We start from the raw sequence: 6,471 nt of genomic DNA on the forward strand, positions 1-6,471 counted from the left end.
GGCAGGAAGCCTGGGGGGCTGAGGTCCCAGGCCAGCAGGGCTGGTGTCCTCTCCTCTTGGCTCTCCAGGAACTCACTTGTCCCCTCAGCCAGATGCCCCTCACCCTTCTTTTCTGAGGACCCTGCGGGATGGAGCTTGGGCCTCAGTTTTCCCATCTGTGCAATGGGAACAACAGGGCTGGTGAGGTTGTTGGAGGTGGACTGGGTACAGTGCCTGCCCCCTGTGCAGTGGGACCCAGAGCAGATCAAAACCTGTCCCAGGAGACCTGTGCCTCAGCCCTGACCACCCCCTGCCCACACCTCAGTCACAGGGACTCGGGCTTTCTTCTCCCCTTGCGTTCTGCTTTCCTCCATCTGTCCTGTACGTTTCACTCCTGTCTGCTGTTGTTTCCCTTTGTTTCGTGTGGGTTGGAAGAGAGTCAAGCACGTGGTTCTCTACTCTGCTTTTGTGCTATGCCACCCAAGAGGTAACAAAACCTCCCCTCTGCCTCAGTTTCCTCACTTGTAAAGTGGGGGAGCACCCACCACCTGGGATCAATGCGAGGTTGACGTTCACCTAGAGAGAATGGGGCCTCCCAGAAGGCAGGGCTCATGTTCCTTGGAGGAGACCAGAAAAGCTCGCTCATGGACCAGTGCAGAGGAGATAGCAGCTGCAACTCAGGATACACTCGTGCAGCCCGTCGTGAGAAAAGGCTGACCCAGGGAAAGACGGCACGAGAGGCCCCAGATCCCAGCCAGCTGGGGCAGCTCTGGCAGGTGTGTGGGTGACCGGCAGGGTGAGAGGCGGCCCCATTCTGAAACCTCCCTCCCGCTGTGGGGGCTGAAGGACAAGCCAACCATGGCCTCCAGCAGGCCAGGGAACCACCTACCCTGGGAGAGGCGGGGCATGGAGACTTTGGCTTCTCATTCTGGCCACTCACCTGTTCTCCGGGGGCCTTAGCTGTCCATTTACCTTCTCTGGGTCTCAGTTTCCTCATCGGTAAGTGAGAAATGAGAAATGAGACCTTCCTCACAAGGGCGTGTGCAAATGAAATGAGACAGCGTATATGCAGAGCTATCCAGCCTGCCTGACGTGCCAGTGTGCTGGGGACAGCAATGGAGAGGAGACTGGGGGGGGCAGGCGGGGGTTTCCCCACAGTGGGGTCGCCTGTGTGCATGTTGCGGGGGACGCCGACCAGGGACCTAGTGACAGACTGCCTAACACGACCTCTTAGCCTTTAGAAGACCAGGCTGACCCCCAAGAGGAAAAGGAACTTGAGGCTGCACAGCAAGTTGCTAGAGCCGGGTTCTGACCCCTCTGGTGCAGGCTCTTGGGCCGCCTACCATGAGGCTTGCTGAGGGAGGCCTCCAGCTCCACAATCTCTGATCCCCAGGCTCCCCACCCACCCTGGCCCCAAATGCTCTAGGACGCCTGGTGAAGCAGGCCAGTCAGTTCTGCTACTGAGTAGCCCCTGCCCTGCCGCCATTTTTCTGTCTCCAAAATGGGTCGTTGTGAGGGTTCAGCAGGCGATACAAGGCCTCCCCGGCCCTCTCGGCACTCACCGTGTGTTCTCTGCTGTTCGTGTGTTCCTGCAAAGGTTGATCTTCAACCCAGAGGTCAGTACTGTTGTCTCTGAGCCTGAGGAAACCAAGGCCTGGGGAGATGGAGGGTCTCTCCTGAGGTCGCAGTTGTCTGTCCGCCCCGCCTCATTCATGTATGTGCCTCACAGGTGAGAAACGCTCAGCACATGCCTGTTTCCTTCCGTCCTCACACCTCTCCAAGGCTTGGCTCCCAGCCTGCCTCTCCTCCCAGCCTCTCAGACCCCCACCATGGCCCCTCTTCCCGCTCCTGGGGTTCTTCCTGTCTATCCCTGTCCCTGTTTCCCTGACACTTGCCCGGTGCCAGATGCTGTTCTCAGCTCCTTAGACCGTGACCTCCCAAGGTCACAGTGGCTCACACCTGCTGTCCCAGCTACTTGGGAGGCTGACGCAGGAGTTAAAGACCAGCCTGGGCAACATAGCAAGACCCCATATGCACACACACACACACACAATTTTTTTTTTTCAACTAGCCAGGTGTGGTTGTGCATTCCCATGGTCCTAGCTACTTGGGAGGCTGAGGTGGGATTGTGTGATCACTTGAGTTGGAGGCTGCAGTGAGCTATGACGGCACCCCTGTGGTCCAGCCTGGATGGCTGAATGAGACTCAGTTCAATAAAAAAGGAACTAATGAATGACTCTGTGAGTAAGGGAGCGAGGGGGTGAGCGAGGAGGGTGGTGTGGTGTGTGAGGTTTCTTCACCTGCCGGGTAGTGACACCTGGGAGGTTCCTGAGTGACACCCGAGAAGCTGGGCGGGTCCTGCTTCCTGCAGCTGCTGCCAACTGCGTCCCAGACTGGGCGCGGGGATCCTAGCTTCTCTGACATGACGCAAAAGCCGTGTCAGGCAGGCAGAAGAGTTCAAGGGTCACCAGCCAGGGGTGGGACCGGTAGCTTCTGGGGTCACGCAGGGCTCCTGGGTGCAGTGAAGGGCACAGATGGCGAAGGTTTCCAAAAGTGGAGAAAGGGGCTGGACAGAACAACCTCCTGGGACCGACTGACCCTGGGACCCCTCATCCAAGTTGGCCCCTGTACGGGCAGGACAGAGTCATGGCCTGGCTGGCCTTAAGTCCTAGCTGTTTCTTACTAGCTGTGTGTCCCTAAGCAAGTTCATGAACCTCTCTGGGCCTGTTTCCTCATCTGCAGGTGGGGGTATGATACCTACCCTAGAGGGTTATTATGAGAATTAAGTAATATGTAGAAAAGCATGAGTCCACAGTGCCTGTACCACAGAAAGGGCTCGATAAATTCAAATAGTAATAATATTATTATACTTATTATTAATAAAGACACAGAGATCATGAAGGACCAAATTGCAGGCACTCAGCAGGCAGAAACCAAGGCCAGACCAAGTCCTACCTGGTGATTCCAGCTAGAGGCAACAAAGCCTGCAATTGTGCCCGAGGCTTTGGAGCCTGGCTGCCTGGGCTCCCAGACAGCTCTGCCCCACTCACAAGCTGTGTTACCTCAGGCAACCTCCTTAACCTCTCTGTGCCTCAGTGTCCCCATCTGTAGAACAGGGATTATAGTAGTGCACCTACCTCATAGGGTTGTGGGGAGGAGTCTGTGTGAATCACGTGGAAGAGTGCCTTGTACACCGAAAACACTCCATAGGCTCAACAGACACAGTGCTGTGTGACCTTGAGCAAGCCTCTCTCCTCTCTGGGCCTCCACCACATCCCTGTGAAATGAATCCTTACGCAGGTTCAGCCTGAGGCTCCTCTGGGCTCTGGGTTCTGGGGGGGGAGTCACACCCCTTCTACTTTCATAGTTCCCATGTGCCTGAGGACACTCTCCGTCCTCCCTCTCCCTGCCTCCTTTCCCCTCCTTAAGGATGGCAGCTGAAGGAGCGAGGCATCCCTGGTGGTGAAGGAGCTGGGGGAGGGAGGGGTGTCGGTCGTAGGGCTGGGACAGTGCGGGGAGGAGAGGTGATGGGTTTCCTCACACCAGCCTTCTGTCCTGTTCCTGCTACCACCAGTACCCTCTGTCCTCACGCTGGGCAACCGGGCTAGGCCCCTGCTCCTCTCCAACTGGGGTGGTGCCCTCACAGGCAGGCCTGGCTTGCCCCCTCCCTCAGAGAAGCCCTCCCCCTCCCTGGCCCCGTAGAGCTGGGCAGGTGCTGCCTGGGAGTGAAAACATCAGTCTGTGAGTCAAGCCCTGCCCCTGCTGTGTGACTTCTAGCAGACCCCAGACTCCCTGAGCCTGTCTTGGGGTCTGAACAGGGCGGGTCGTGTCTCAGCCCCTCCTGTGGAGCTAGTGATCGGAGTCACCACCCAGGGAGGTAAGGGCCTGACTCGGTGGTCTGCATTGCCCTCCTCCCCTTCACCCTTCCCACCCCACAAGGCCTGAGTCACTTCAGGGGAGTGGTGCCCCTGACTGGAACCCCAGGGTGGGGTGGGAGCAATTAGAAACCCCGAACCAGGAAGCAAATCCTATTCTCCGTCACCCCTCCCCGATCCTCCTCCTTCCCACAAGCCTGTGGCCATTGTTGCCCAAGGCAATCAGATCTCACATGGGAACCGGGAGGAAAACCTACCCCACACCCTCTACCCTCCTCAGGGACTTCTTCAGACCCACTGCAGCCCCACTCACCTCCTGCTTCCCCATTGGTACCCCAGCCCCAGCAAAGTCCATCCATCCTGTTCATTCCTTCACTCCACGCACAGCTATCTGCTACGCACTGCACTGGGGTCCAAGGATGCCAGGCATGTGAGACAGAACCCTCTCCCTGTGGGCTCCCAGACCAGGAGGCCATCAGACAAGAAGGACTGCTTAATAATGCCAGATATGGCCGGTGCGGTGGCTCACGCCTGTAATCTCAGCACTTTGGGAGGCTGAGGCAGGTGGATCACCTAAGGTCAGCAGTTTGAGACCAGCCTGACCAACATGGTGAAACCCCATCTCAACTAAAAATACAAAATTAGCCGGGCATGGTGGCACATGCCAGTAATCCCAACTACTTGGGGGGTTGAGACAGGAGAATCACTTGAACTCGGGAAGCAGAGGTTGCGGTGAGCCGAGGTTGCACCACTGCACTCCAGCCTGAGCAACAGAGTGAGACTCCGTCTCAAAAAAAAAAAAAAAAAAAAAGCCAGATATGTGCTGTGACCCCAGGGTCCCAAGTATGGCAGGATCGGGAAAGCCTTCTTAGAGATGATGCCCACGATGGATTCTGAAGACGAGTACAAGGACGTGCAGAAAAGTCTGGAAGCAAGAGCCACTGTCAGCCTGTGACGGCAGAGCCTGTTTTGTTGACGGTTGTATCCCCAGTGCCTAGAACATCTCAGTAAATGTTAGAATAAGTCAATGTTTGGCGAGAGCTGCTGGCAGCCTCTAGGGCTGAACCAATGCACATGGTTGTAAAGTAAAGCAAATGGGTGACGGGGCAGGATCACACGGGCCTTCCTGCCCCACAGACTCCTCGTGCTTTCTCACGGGGCAGTAGGAGCCGTGGGAGGTGGTTAGCAGAGGGGCAGCCCCCACCTCGCCCTCCATTCCCTTCCCCTGACTCTGACTTGATCCAGTGCATGTTCCTCCCAGCTGTCCTTTCCTTCGTCCAACAAGTCAGTATCTGTTGATCTGTTGAAATAGGCACATAGTGAACACCTCCTGCATGCCATCGTGCTGTGAGCTGGAGGAGTCCAACAGTCCTGCCCACACGTTACCCACCGTCCAGAATGGGGACTGTGAAAGTGCTTCAACAGGGGGCGCGGCCTGTGAGCCCATGGGATTTTGTGTGTGTGTGTGAAATTCCATAGCTTTTTTTTTCTTTTTTCAAGACAGAGTCTGGCTCTTGTTGCCCAGGCTGGAATACAGTGGCACAATCTCAGTTCACTGCAACCTTTGCCTCCCGGGTCCAAGCAATTCTCCTGCCTCAGCCTCCTGAGTAGCTGGGATTACAGGCTCCTGCCACCATGCCCAGCTAATTTTTTGTATTTTAAGTAGAGACAGAGTTTCACCATGTTGGCTAGGCTGGTCTCGAACTCCTGACCTCACGTAATCCACCCGCCTTGGCCTCCCAAAGTGCTGGGATTACAGGTGTGAGCCACTGCGTCCAGCCCAGTTTTTAAGCAGATTCTGAAGTTACCAGCACCCACTCATTCAGGTCAAAGCCCATATGTGGGGAAGAAGTTGCTTTCCCTGGCATTGCATGTGGACCCAAACCTGCCCCATTCCCGGCAGCAGGCGAGGGCACCAAGCACTTCCTCGTAGTGTGGTGCTGCTGCCCCGCAGGAGTGTCCTGCCCAGCCCAGGCCCTGTGGGGCAGCTTTAGCTGTATCGGCTTAGGATGGTTCCAGGGAACTCTGGCTGTTGCTCTGTCTGAGAAGTTGCCATGGGGGAGGGGCAAGTCTCAGGCCAGGGACAGGGCAAGGGCAGTAGGATCAGCGGGTCAGATCAACACAGCCAAAGGGGCACGGATGCTCCCTGAGTGTGGCGGCTGGCAGAGGGGCGTCTTTCAACACTGAGTTCCTCCTTCCTTCCTTCCTTCCCCACCCCAGTGCTCAGAGCCACGTGGTGATTTTTTTTTCTTTTAATGTCCCTTTCCCACTTTCACCATCCTCATTCATTTGTTTGTTTGTTTCTCTTTTTTTTCTTTTCTTTTCACGCCCAATTGTTGCCTTTTCCCAGATGTTTGTTTGTTTATTGATTATTTGAGACAGGGTCTCAATCTGTCACCCAGGCTGGAGTGCAATGGTGTGATCTCGGCTCACTGCAGCCTCCGCCTCCTGGGTTCAAACAATTTTCATGCCTCAGCCTCCTGAATAGCTGAGATTACAGACGTGCACCACCACGCCCGGCTAATTTTTGTATTTTTAGTAGAGACGAGGTTTCACCATGTTGGCCAGGCTGGTCTCAAACTCCTGACCTCAAGTGACCCACCCGCCTCGGTCTCCC

This window comes from Aotus nancymaae, unplaced genomic scaffold (genome assembly GCF_030222135.1).
Source record: "Aotus nancymaae isolate 86718 unplaced genomic scaffold, 86718_ANA_hifiasm-v0.15.2.pri h1tg000040l, whole genome shotgun sequence".
NCBI classification, from domain to species: Eukaryota; Metazoa; Chordata; class Mammalia; order Primates; family Aotidae; genus Aotus; species Aotus nancymaae.